This window comes from Coffea arabica, chromosome 10c (assembly GCF_036785885.1).
Source record: "Coffea arabica cultivar ET-39 chromosome 10c, Coffea Arabica ET-39 HiFi, whole genome shotgun sequence".
Taxonomy (NCBI): Eukaryota; Viridiplantae; Streptophyta; class Magnoliopsida; order Gentianales; family Rubiaceae; genus Coffea; species Coffea arabica.
The window spans coordinates 11644521-11658853 of NC_092329.1; the positions used below are offsets into that span (position 1 = coordinate 11644521).

The 14333-nt window shown below is 36.3% G+C and overlaps 3 pseudogenes; all 3 read right to left on the minus strand.

Moving 5' to 3' along the window:
* Nucleotides 1-3952: 3952 nt before the first annotated feature.
* On the minus strand, nt 3953-5036 carry LOC140015671 (protein NRT1/ PTR FAMILY 5.10-like; annotated as a pseudogene).
* Nucleotides 5037-5441: 405 nt separating this feature from the next.
* On the minus strand, nt 5442-6858 carry LOC140015776 (protein NRT1/ PTR FAMILY 5.10-like; annotated as a pseudogene).
* A 3366-nt stretch (nt 6859-10224) lies between these two features.
* Nucleotides 10225-14125, minus strand: LOC113713267 (protein NRT1/ PTR FAMILY 5.10-like; annotated as a pseudogene).
* Between the last annotated feature and the right edge of the window lie 208 nt (nt 14126-14333).

The following is a 14333-nucleotide window of genomic DNA, read 5'->3' on the forward strand; positions in this document are numbered from 1 at the left end:
TTGTTCAGAAGGACTATCAAATTTGTTGCAGAAAGCTAAGATGGACAAGGAACTGACAGGAATAAAAATTAGCAGAATGGCGCCTACAATAACTCATTTGTTCTTTGCAGATGATTCCTTGGTATTCTGTAAAGCTAACAAACAAGAAGCAGAGAAGTTGAAAAAGATCCTCAAAGAGTCTGAAGAGGCAACAGGGCAATTCATTAATATGGAAAAGTCCTCAGTCTTATTCAGCAAAAACACATTGCCATCTGTGAAGAGTGAAGTCTGTCAGGCGATAGGATCCATTAAACAGGTTGAACGGGGCAAATATCTTGGGTTACCAATGGTAATAACAAGATCAAAAGAGCAGGTATTCGGATTCATAAGAAACTCAATAGATAAGAAACTGAAAGGATGGAGGAATAAGTTGTTAAGCCAAGTAGGGAAGGAAATAATGATTAAAGCTGTGGCAATGGCCATGCCTACCTACACTATGGCCTGCTTCAGACTAACCAACAAGATATGCAAAGAAATCAGTTCGAAAATGGCTGATTACTGGTGGGGTGATGCTGATAGGAAAAAAAAGTTGCACTGGATAAGCTGGAAGAAGTTGACAGCTAAGAGAAGCAATGGAGGAATGGGATTTAAAGATTTGAAGCTGTTTAACAAGGCTCTATTGGCTAAACAGATCTGGAAACTAATAACACAGCCAAATCTGTTAGTCAGTAGAGTACTAAAGGAGAAGTACTACCCCAAGCAATCAATTTTCAATTGCAAGGTACCACAAAATGCATCTTGGATCTGGCAGAGCCTAGCAGGAGTAAGAAAGGAATTGCAAGAAGGAGTTAGGAGGAAAATTGGCAATGGGAGAGGAACCAGAATATGGGAAGATAATTGGATCCCAGGAACATTGGAAGGGAAACCAACTGTTACAAGGCCAATGGGGTGTCAACTAAGATCGGTGTCTGATTTGATTAGGAACAACAGATGGAATAGAGACCTGGTATTCAAAACGTTTAATTCACAGGATGCTGAGAGAATACTGAGTATACCATTAAGTGTAACAGGATGTGAGGACAGCTATTTCTGGATGCATTCCCAGGATGGACAGTACATAGTTCAATCTGGTTATGAAGCTTGGCTGAAGGCAAAGGAAAACAAGTACACAAGAAGGAAGGAGGACGCTGGAACAAGCTGTGAAGGAACTAACTCCAAGATCTGGAACTCATTGTGGCAACAGAAGGCAAGCCAGAAACTAAAGGTTTTCATTTGGAAATGCTTGCATGGGGGACTCCCAGTCAATGAGGCAATTTTTACAAGAACAAAATCATATGTACTGGATGTGGAGAGAAGGTGGAAAAAATCGAACACATGCTGCTGCAATGTACTAAAGTGAAGGAAATTTGGAAAATGGCGCCAGTGTAGTGGGATGGAATAGAACATCTGTCTGACAACTTCACCAAATGGTGGTCTGCAGTCCAGGAAGCTCAAGCCAGTAGAGGTGTGGAGGATCAAGTGAACATTACCATCAACATTCTCTGGCAGTTATGGAAATCCAGGAATAATAGAGAGTTTAACCATAAGGAAAAGGAGCCTTTCAAGATAATTGAGAAGGCACAGCAGGAGTGGACACTAATATAATGAAGCTAACAAAGGGGAGAATTCAAGAAGGAGCACTCAGGAAACAGCGATACAGCAAAGGACTGTCCAGGTTCAAAATGAGAGCCACACTGGTATGTTATTAAAGATCCACACGCATCAAGACAGAAGGCAAGTAACAGTAGGGATTGGAACCACAGCTATAGATAACTTGGGACAACTGCAAGCAGCCTGGGCACTTAGAGAAAGATCATCCGGGGATACATTACAAGACCAAGCTGTGGCGGTTAGATTAGCTCTACTGAAAGTTGCAGGCCAAGGCTGGAGGAATATCAAAGTAGAGCTTGACAATCGCAAGCTGGTAGAAAATATAACAGCAGCAAAGTACAACAATCAGCTGATGGCCACTCTAATTGAGGACATTCGATCCATTGGTACTTTGTTTCAACAGTGCTCTATTCTTTTTGCTAATTCTAGGAAAGTTGAAAGTATCAAATTGAGCATTCATGCTCTAAACATCTGGTTAGATAAAGAATGGGTGAATCCCAATCTTAGATGCTAGACATAAGTGATTCTGTAGGACAATTTGTCCCTTTTGATTGGACCTTTGTCCAAAATATTGTAAAGTTTACAGTTCTATATATATAAAACAAGCTAACGTTTCGACAAAAAAAAAAAAAATAGAATACTTGATGCAAACACCGAACATAATATTTTTAAATGGGTAAAGTGTCTATTGTTTTATTTTTTTTTCCAAACGATAAAAGATGACTATTGTTTTAATTGAGGGGGCAAAATATTGTTATCCCCACTTGCAGGGTGAAGTGTTATTAACCCTTTTCTAAATCTTACTATATCCATAGAAGAAACGGCAAAATGCCTATTGGCTTTCAAATTATTATAAAATTAAACTTTTAACCCTCTAACTATTAACTAAACAATTTTAGCCCTTCGTCTGATTAGAACGCATACTCTTAGCCCTTCTTTCCACTTGAGTTGTTGTGTCCAAATATAGCAATTCGCACGAGGCACGAGGAGATAGATAAGGGGCTTTTTCATCTGCACATGATATGTGCTAGGTTAAAATCATTTTACTACCAAATAATAAACTAATTCACACAAACAACCCTCAACAAAAAATTTTGGTTGCAGTTGGTTGAAGGATCAAAGATACCTCGAGTGAAACTAATGTTCGTTGATCCATGATGGATTGGATAATTAGAAGAGGGGATCATTTCTTTGACATACCATACGGTGTATGGTATGTCCTTACAAAACTCTTAAAGTATCTCTATTTAATCATTTTGTAGATTTGTATGCCAAGGTGGGAACAACTTATAAAATGGTGTTTATTGTGGGTGGTAATGAATGTTGGGTCCGAGTGTTCTGAAAAGTGGTTGGTAGTGATTTTCATCTTGGGGTTTTGTAGTAAAAAATGACAAGTAATGCGGTTGTGACCTCTTCAAGTGAATAGGCCATAGAGTAGGGTTTAAGATAATATATTGATTCGTATATTATTAGTTGTTGATTAAAGCAGACAGTTTTTAGTAGAAAAAAAATTAGAATCTAGTACAAATACAGGGTTTTTAAATTGGATTATTGATTGATTAATTAATTGATAATGGTTTGTATAAGTTTTCAAAATTTATTTTTAAATTAATTGCGGCATCTGCCTTTGAGTGGTTACTATACGGATGCATCATGCAAGTAGAATTAGTTGGGAACAATATACATCCTGGTAATTGCTCAAGGCTTGAGCACCGAGTAGGTAAGATCATTCTTATCTATTTCATTTAAACAAAAAGAAGCACATTTGAAACAGTGAACTCAGTTCTTGTATGTCTTGAATTAGATCTGCTATCCAAATTTCCTTGTGCCTCTTTCCATTGATCTAGTTCCAGGAAGTGTTTGTTTGAGACTTCTACTTTTATATACCTCCACTTCTGTTCAGCAGCCTTCGCTAGTGCAAACTTGATAGCTTCAACTTGTTGCTCTGAGTGGTTTCTGATCACACCTTTTTTGTTATATCATAATCAAATGGTTGAATCTTGTCCCATAACAGATCATGCTGTACATTGTATAGGAATTATTTGCACAAAAATTATTTGCTTGTATTACAAATACATTTTTCAACGCAACTTCTTATCTTGTCAATTACCTTTTTATCTTACATACATCATATCGCAAAAAGTACTACATTAATTATTCTAAATAATATTTTAAATAATCTTCTATCCAAACACACTCGTTGATTGATAACAGCATCTCACTATTGCCTAAGTAGGGCTGTGTTCAGAGCTCCAAATTTACAATCATTTCTTGTTCTCTAAAGCTTAACCGAATTTGGGAATAATGCCAACCTTCTGACATGCTTACAACTGTATTGGTAGAACAATGATCACTATACCGTTCAATCACCTTGTGCTAAGCGGAAAACCCTCTGTACTGCAGCAGAAATTGGACACTTGGAGAATAAGTGCTGCAAGGATTGTGCCGCAGCTCCAGAATAAACACATCCAGGGCTGGTAGTAGACATAATCTTCAATGCAGCAATCTATCCCTTGTGCATACTCTACTTTCATACATCTAGCTGAGAAGTTGAACTCCTAAGAGTCACCAATTCGCCTACCCGCTAAACCTGCTTGATAACACTTCTCGCCATCATTTTGCTTCACAAAGCTGTAAGCTTTTGACAGATGTACAAAGAAAATTAAACCCACTGCACCTATTCCAGCAAGCATCCAGTAGAAGTAATCAACATGTGCATGATTCAGGTTATCTGACAATCAACTTTCTCTACCACTTTGACTTGTAGCTTTGTCAATCATTGAGACCAGAAAACAGCTCAAGAAGTTCCCTATGCCCACGGCACCATAATACAATGATGGGCCTGCACTTCTAATATATCATCAGGGACCTGATCATAGAAAAACTCTTGTATGCCCACCTGATTGAACACATTTCCAAGCCCGAATAGTATGTATTGAGGAACCAACCACCAGAAGCTCATAGGAAGTGTTGCATTGGGAATATCTACTAAACCATAATCTTAAGCAGTTTTTAGTCTTTTCATTTCGACTAGAGCTGAAACAACCATGTTAATAACCGATATGCCCATCCCAGCTCCTATTCCTCGCAGCATCGTTATACCAGTGGGATGTATTTTGTAATCTTTTTGGCAATTGGGACGAAAATTTGGTCATAAATTGGAATGCAGAACATTATAGTGAGGGGGATGACAGTATTAAGTGTGGCAGATGGAATATTAAGTTTTGGCCCTATTGATTTGTCCAAGGTTGTTGCTTGCTTGAGAAATAATGTAGAGGCTTGAGAACTCGCAATTGTATATGTTAAACAAGTGATCCATATAGGTAGCAGCCTTAGAACATTCTTTTGCTCTTGCTCTTTTGTCTTGCTAGGGAGTGCCATAATATCAGTTGAATGGTCATCTGCTCCGGGCAATACATCCTTCAGACACCTGTTCAACAAGCATCGGCAAATTTGACCAGAAATTGTAGGAATTAGCAACCGATACTTTTGTTGTCAGTAAGGCAGTCTTACAGATACTAAAATTGTAACGTATGCTTAAAATTGTGATATGTAATGCAAATTTCTTACCAAGGGATTTGCTTTTTAGACCTTTAACTACTTGACATAACTGAATGTAAAATAATAAAGGGAAAAAACAGAAGATTCTTGAAGAGGTTAGCTACAAAATGCAAAATTTCTGTTCGCAAAAGAAATTGGACCAATTGAGTTACCTTCCTGGTAACTGGATAAATTGTTCAGGAAGATTTATTTGAGGACTCCATAGTTTATTGTATGGTCAGAAAATTTCTTTCTGGTCGGGTAATATTTCCTTACCTATAATCTTGAGATCTTTGTTGAGTTTTCGACAACAAATATTCTTGGCACTCTTCTTGACTGCTTGATGCCTGTGCTCTATTGCTCAAAGCATCACCCCCTTTAGCTATGTCCCACTTGATCCTCCCAAAAGGGCTCTCTTCATCACCTCTTTTAACATCAAAAAAGTAAGTTCTATGTCCAAGTAAAAAGAGAATTAGCCCAAGAATCATAACAAGACATGGAATCCCAAAACCAAGTGCCCAACTAATATTGTGTTGAATATAGTGCAAGATCAAATGTGCTACTATAGAACCAATGCATAGGCCACAGAGCCACCAATTAAAAAATGAGCTCTTGGCTTTGCTTTTTTCCTGATGTTTTCCGTTGAATTGATTAGCTCCGAAAGCTTGAACACAAGGTTTATATCCTTGAGCCAATGCAATCAAGTAAAGTGAGACAAAAAACAAAACTTGGTTTCATGTATCCAGTCCTGATTTCTTGGTTATGGCTTGATAGCTTGAGCTGCTGAGAAATGTTGGACTAATTAATGCAGACAGACTCAAAAAACCAAGTCCCTGCAACATTTTCAGCACTATATTACCATAGAGGGTAATAAGAGCTTGAAGTATGTACAATTCCAAAGAGATGGAGACTTGTTATTTTCACCCCCTTATTTGTATTTGGCTCTCGTTTGAGGTTCTGATCCTCTGAGTTGAATTAAAGTACCCATATACTTCATTGCATTCACAAATCACAACCACTCCCATCTAGTCAAATTTTACTTCAAGTGACAAAAATGTAGATATCTTTATCTTTTTGTATGAGTGGAAAGTGCACAAAAGTTGCATTAACAAACAAGGAAACGCCAATAACAATTTATAAAAGTAAAATTGTGAACTGACCAAGATATAGAGAATGGAAGCAATGATAATTGATCAATAGCGGCCAAGGAAAGAATCAGCCAAATATGCTCCTAAAACTGTACAAGTGAAACTACACCAATCCATGTATTGACATTTGCAGCTGCTGTTGCCAGGGATTCTCAAAGTGGTCCAGTAAGATAGCTAATCAGATTAGATTCTACTCCATGATAGGCAAACCTCTCCAGAGATCCTCCCGCTGTAGATTACAGCCAATCCAGTCAATCATAATGTTCAGGTTGAATACCGCTTAAACTTTGTTTTGCTTCTAAATCATTACTATTTCTTAGAAAATTGGACAAAAAGAAGGTAATGCTTAAAGAACTTTAGCAATCATTGGAAAATACCTTAGTAGGACTATGTATTTACTTTTATATGTTTACTAACCCAGCATGAAAGATGCTGATCTCCATCCACCTGGACTGCCCTTGTAATAGACATGAGCCTGGACCGCCTCATTGTCAGTTTCTAGAAGCGGAGATTGGGGCTCAAAAATTCTGCTTCTGCTCATCCTCCGCTGATGCTCATATCAATGAAACCTAGCAGAACATCAGTAGTCTTCAAGTATTTGTTCAAGTAGATGAGGAGCCATATGGGATAATAAATAATTCAAAATAGGCGCCACTAATTACTGATCTTGCTTAAAGTTCAAGCTTCTTCAACTCATTTTAATTTGGGTTAAATGCAAAAAACCCCATGAACTATATATCTTGTTGCAGTTTACCCCTCAAACTATTTTTATAGGTGCTTTGCCCCCTTTTATGATATAGTTGGACAAATCTATCCCTTTTATCTTAATCATTGTTTCTTTTCTTTATTCTCTATCATTTTCTTTTTAGATTCTTCTTCTTTATTTTCTTTAAGCACTGTTTAAATCAGTATACTAGATTAATCAAAACTTATTTATTTCTTAATTTCTCATGTCAACATTTTATAAAGGAATTCTATGGTATAGAAGATTTTTTTTTTCAAATGTTGAAGTCAATATCATTTAAGAAATTGAACTATTCAAATATATAAGAACAAACTAGAGATATTGATTAATCAATTATGAATAGTATTAATAACAAATAAAAAATGAATTACTATTGTTATTTATTCTTATCTTTTTATTTCACTTCAAATAACAATTCTTAAATTTTCTTTCTTACGTGATATATAATAAGTAACTTTTGTTATAAATAGTTGAGTAATTGTAAATTCTAATTGGTTTATAGGTACTTTAATTGTTGAATTACTGGATTAGTACACTTTACAATACAAGCTACATATATTTTGTAATAAGAAAGAGTTAATGATGAATTATTAAGAACAAATTTAACAAATAAACGAATTAAAAAACAGTTCAAAAAATATTAAAAATTCTGATGTAAGTCTTTTAGCATTGGAGGGAAACATTGGCTAGTTCCAAGAGAGAAGGGGGAAAAAGAAGAAAATAAAAGGAAAAAGACATGGGAGAGAAGGAAAAAAAAAGAGTAGAGAAAAAAGAAAAAAAATTAAGATAATAAGGGTAGTGTTGTCCAAACTATAATTTAAGGGAGCAAAATGCCTATTATTATAGTTTAGGGGATAAACTACAACTAGATATATTTGTGGGAGTTTTTTTGCATTTAACCCTTTTAATTACTATGACCATGTCTGCAATGCTAAAGATTTCGAGGGAAAGGGGTTGGTGGTTAGTCAACATCTCAAGGTAGCAAGAAAATGTATTGTTAGGAAATTGGCTTAATTTCTTTTAGGTAAAATTCCTATTTTGTGTGGAAGTAACTAGTTTCCTAATTGGATTTAGTTACTTGAAGTAGTAGTCAAGTAAATTCCTATTTAGCTAGATACTATTTTCTACTCTATATGAGTTTAGGAAATAGTATTGATTTCCAATTGTTATTTGATTTTTTTGGCAGTAATGTTCCCTATAAATAGGTGGGTTGGCATACTACAAAGATACACAAGAAAGGAGTGAGAGAGTTCTTAGTAGGTGAGAGGGTTATACAAGAGTTGGGGCTTGGGAATCAAGTTGTAATTTTGTAGTGTTTTTCTCTCATAGTAAGAACAAGTTTTTCTCTCCGTGGATGTAGGCTTAGTGATTAAGCCGAACCACGTTAATTCTTGTGTGTTGTTCATCGTTCGTGTTAGATATTGTTTTCTATTAAATTGTTGATCTTTTCTTTTTCAAATAATTGGCCTGATACCCCAACATGTATCAAAGCATGCTTACCTAAACATGATACTACTTGGGCAGGAAGGTTGAATTAAGACCATAGTATAATGATGTATTGCTGTCCTATCCTTGACCAGGGGCTTTTGAATACTTAGTTTAATTACCTACTAGATCAAGAATTTAGTTACTTTTCGGTGTTAATGATTTTCACATGAATCAGGAGTTTGTTTTTATCTTTTCTTGGCTTCCTTGTGAATCAGGGGATGTAGAAAATGGAAACATACGAGAGATCACTCAATAAAAAATCTATACAAGGTTGTTTTCGTATTTATGGTGAAACCATATATTACCTAATAACTTTACAGTACATCAAATTGCAATCTTATGGTAATGGACAGCAAAACGTGCATTGCATCCATTGCTTTCGCGACAAATTTGATCTATACTAAAGGGAATGCATAAGTTTTTACCTCCTAAGGAGGGAAGCTCTGCATTTAGTGCTCAAAAAAAGCTGTGCTTTTGTTCCTTTACAGTCTCCATTTCCTTTCTTTAAGGTAAAATTGTTCAGAGGGGCGTTCATTGCTAAAGTTTCTTGATACTAAGCCTGCAGAAATATTTAACCATGTCTTGCAGTTCTCCCCCACCCATTCTTCTCTGCAAGTTAGAACCCAATGGAGCATTCATCAAAGGTAAATCCAGGACATCGTTCCCGGGGAGTTGCAATAAGAGAATCGACAGGTGGTTTATTCAGAACCTTTACTAGTCATTAATTGTAAAATGCGGAATCGGAGCAGGTGCGGTTAAGTTAGGTGCAACCTGGGCAGGGTGGAGTTGGAAGTTTGATGCAATTGTCCGGTTATTATTATTTTTCAGGGTAAAATACCAAAAATTTCCCTTTGATTTATTAAATGTTCAATATAACTCCCTCTGATTTGAAAATCTACACTATAGTTTATTGTAATTTTGACTAAATTAAAAATTAGGCAGAAAGCATTCAATCTAACGGCTGTGTGAGAAATGTCAATATGGCCTTGACTATGCATGAAATGCTTGTTGTTTAATTTTTAATTTAGTCGAAATCACAGAGAGTTATAGCATAGTTTTCTAAATCAGCGGCAGTTAAATTGAATATTTGGCAAACCACATGAAGTTCATTTATGCTGGGGCTGTATTGACATTTCATATACAACATTAGATTGGATGCTTTCCGTCTAATTTTCAATTTAGTTGAAACCACATATAGCTATAGTGTAGGTTTTCAAATCAAAGAGAATTAAATTAAATATTTAGCAAACCGTGGAGTATTTTTTTTTTTTTTGTATTTTACCCTCTTTTTTACATAATATGGTATACTGGTATTTAACTTTATTGTATACAATTCAATGGATTGTTGTCGATGAAATACAACAACCGTACCTAACTGCTATGGTTGTGTTAGGTGGTGTTATCTACAATTGCTGTATTATGAGCATAGGAATTTTTCATTGAACGATTGTGATTAAGTTTCAGCAATAGCTAAACTCTTGCTGAAGAAAGTCTCAATCTTGTGAGGTTTGTAGTATAATTTTTCATTGATTTTGGGGTACCCTCCAAAATTATCATTAAGGTTTGTAGCATAATTTCGATTCACGTCCATGTCACGAATCTATATGTTAAACACTAAGGAGCATTAATCATTAGGTGGAGGAGGAGGAATCTAAACTTGTACCTGTTCATCAGTGTGCCACTTTTTTTTTTTTCTTTTGTAAAATGTCAATATATCATTAATATGAAAATATATCTGCATACTTGTACACTTAAAGGGTACATAACCTAGTAACTTTCCGTGCCTTTCTTCCAACCAAGAGGGGAAACCATATTCACACGAAAAGTTGTACATAACCTGGATTTTTTTTGTAGTTGCAGAAAATGCCAACCGTCTGATTTTGTCAACAAATTTGTTGGTCGAACAATGATCGGTATATCATTGAATTCCCTCATGTATGAACCATGTAGAATCCCAAGACATAGACTTTGGACTTCACCACATTCTGCAGCAGAAACATGTTAGTCGAAGAATAAGTGCTGTAAGGATGCTGGTGCAGCCCTAGAAGAGGCACATTCAGGACTGATACTAGAAAATCGCCAGTGCAGAAGGTTATCCTTTGTGCATAATCTAACTTTAGACAGCTATCACACAAGCTAGTAATCTCCTACGGGTTACCAGTCAACGTACCAGCTAAACCTGTTTGAGAACACTTGCCACTATCATTTTGCTCGACACAGCTGTAAAATCTTGATAGATAGACAAAAATGATTAAACCCACATCACCTATTCCAGCAAGTAGCCAATAGAAATAATCAATATGTGCATGATTTAAGTTGTCTGAGAACCAACTCTCTCTACCCCGTAGACTTGTGGCTTTGTCAATCATTGAGACGAGAAAACTACTCAAGAAGTTCCCTATTCCCAAGGCGCCATAGTAAAATGACAGGCCTACACTTCTTAATTCAATGGGGACCTGATCATAGAAAAACTCCTGCATCCCTACCTGATTGAACACATCTGCAAGTCCAAATAATATGTATTGAGGCACCAACCACCAGAAGCTCATAGGAAGTGTTGCATTGGGTATATCTACCAAATGATAATCTTGAGCAGTTTTGAGTCTTTTGATTTCGATTAGAGCTGCAACAACCATGTTAATAACCGATATGCCCATCCCTGCTCCTATTCTTTGCAGCATTGTTATACCTGTGGGTTTTTTGTGATTGTTCTGGCAACTGGGATGAAAATTCGGTCATAGATTGGAATGCACAACATTATGGTAAGGGGGACGAAAGTCCTAAGTGTGGCAGCTGGAATATTAAAACTTAGCCCTATTGATTTGTCCAAGGCTGTTGCTTGCTTTGTAAATAATGTGGCCGCTTGAGCATATGCAACTGTATATGTTAAACAAGTTATCCATATAGGAAATAGCCTTAGAACATTCTTTGGCACTTCTGTTTTGTCAGAGACAGTTGAATAGTCATCTGCTGCAGGCGATACATTTTCCAGAAATCTGTCCAACAACATTTGACAAGAAATTGAGGCTATTAGCATGCATTGCACTTTCTATTGAGCACCAAGTTAACATGGATGCTAAACTTGTAAAGTGTTCCATAGCATAGTTTATGATTTAAATCAAATCTATGAAGAAAATTCTTGTCAATGAATTTGTGTTTTGGGGTCACCCTAGTTGTCTATCTGACCATTTGCTAATGACATAATTCAAAGAGGAGTTGCGATATTTAATGACCCAAAAAAACTCTTGAAAAGCTTTGATACATAATTTTGCTTTTATAAAACAAAATTAGAACTGTTTAACTTCCCTTTCTTTAAGGTTGAAACAGATAAGTTAATTAGGGTGAACTGAAACAGATGAGTAACCTTCATTCCAGTCTGGATAACTTTAATGGGATGAACTATTTAAGCACTCCATAGTTTGTATATATCATCAGAAAAATGATTAAGTTTGAGACATTTTCTTCTTAGTCTAGTGATCTTTCCTTACCTGTAGTCTTGAGATCTTTGTCGAGCATTTAACAACAAATCTTCTTGGTACTCTTCTTGACTGCTTGATGCTAGTGATTCATGTTGTAAAGTATCATCCGCTTTATCTAAACCACATGTAATCCTTCCATATTACCTTTCTTCATCACCTCTTTTAACAGGAAAGAAGTAAATTCTGCTTCCAAGTAAAAAAAGAGTCAGCCCAAGAATCATAGCTAGACAAGGAATCCCAAAACCAAGTGCCCAGTTTATGTTATCTTGAATATAGTGCAAGATCAAATGTGCAGCTGTAGATCCTATGCATATGCCACACAGCCACCAATTGAAAAATGAGCTCTTAGCTTTGCTCTGTTCCGGATGTTTTCCATCAAATTGATCAGCTCCAAAAGCTTGAACCCAAGGTTTATATCCTTGAGCCAATGCAACCAAGTAAAGTGAGACAAAAAACAAAACTTGGAGTCCTGTTTTCGGGCCTGATTTCTTGTTCATGCCTTGATAGGTCGAGCTGCTGGTAGATGTTGGAATAATTATTGCAGACAAGCTCAAAAGACCGAGTCCCTGCAAAATTTTCAGCCTTATCGCCAAAGAGAGTAACAAGAGGACTTCTTGTCAATATGAATTAAACAAGAATACTAGTATCACAACCACTCATAATTACTCATTTTTTCTAATCAAATTGTAATTTAAATGGCAACTGAATGATAGTGCCATTAACAAACATAAGAATGCCAATAGCAATTCCTAAAAAGAAAAAAATTGTAAACTAACCAAGATGTAGAGAAGGGAAGTAAAGATGATTGATCTATGGCGGCCGAGGAAAGAATCAGCCAAATATGCCCCTAAAACTGGCACAAGCGAAACAACACCAATCCATGTATTGACATTTGCAGCCGCTGTTGCCACGGATTCTCCAATTGGTCCGGTGAGATAGCTAATGCGGTTGGATTCTACTCCATAATATGCAAATCTCTCCAGGGATCCTCCAGCTGTAGATTGATTCAGTCAACTCAATCAATCCAGTTCCAAAAAACTTCTACTGGTGATCAGCTTCAGTTCTGAATATGCTTTATTTTGCTTCTTAATCATCACTAGTTCTTAGAATATTGGACTAAAGGAAAAAAAAAAAGAATTCTCAAAAAACTTTAGCCTTCAATGATAAAATACTAACCTAGCATGAAAGATGCCGATCTCCATCCACCTGGGCCTGCTTCATTTTCAGTCTCCAGAGGTGGAGTTTGGGTCTCCAGAACTCTGCTTCCGCTCATGACAGACGAAATCAACCAGAAAATGGGACAGTGATGCCATCTCTGTTCTTTATTATACAGTCAACTTAGCGGACAAGGAATCTTTCTTTAAAATGGAACCGGAGCCTCAATAATTACATTTGTACCTCACTGTTAATGCATGCTAAAAAGTTCAACCTTCTTTAAACTTATTTTAATCGGCATTCTTGTATATTATATTCCATCCATATCCCGGTAGGCTTATTTTCTTAAAGCAGATTTTCATACTTTGTTAGGCCTTAATTGTGGATTCAGAAATCAGAACGGTTGGTGTTTTCTATCAATCTGCCCTGATTTTCAACGGCTTACATCAATTGTTGTAAACAAGTTGAAATTATTGATAATTTTTCAGAAGAAAACCATAAACTGCTTACTCAATTAACTAGCAAGAACCCACAAACTCAACTATACCGACCAAAAAATCATTAGAAGGCTTAGGTACTGCCAGATTGCAGAGAACAGTTCATGATCCAGATCAGGCCGACCTGAAGTTCGTCGGATCTGCAGTCATCAATTTTGAGCGCAAGAAATTTTTAAAATTTGAATAGAATTTGAATTGCGCAGATTTGGGCTATGAATTGTACCCTGCAAGCTGCAATTGCGAAAGCCAGTAAGGAAGCAATTAGCAATATTAGGGGTGGTTGGGAATGAAGGTTTCTCCTGGTTGTGGATATGGGCATGGAGTTAGTTATGGAGCTGGTGGTGGTGGTGGTAGTGCGGCCAGCTGCGGTGGAGCTGGTGGTTTGGAAAAAGAGCGTGCTGAGCCTGAGACGGGGTAAGTTACCATTTTCTCAATCTTATTATATCCATGTATTACTTTTTCCTAAGTTGGGTTTGTGACAATTATGTCACTAAAAAAGTCAGGATAGAGAATATGTTTTCATTCTAATATTGTCCATTTTAGACTCATAACAAATTTAGTTAATCCCTAAACTTTTGAAAATTTGAACGGTATGATTTTTTAATTAGGAATTACAATGTGTTAAAAAGGTTGAAAGACATATTAATAATTT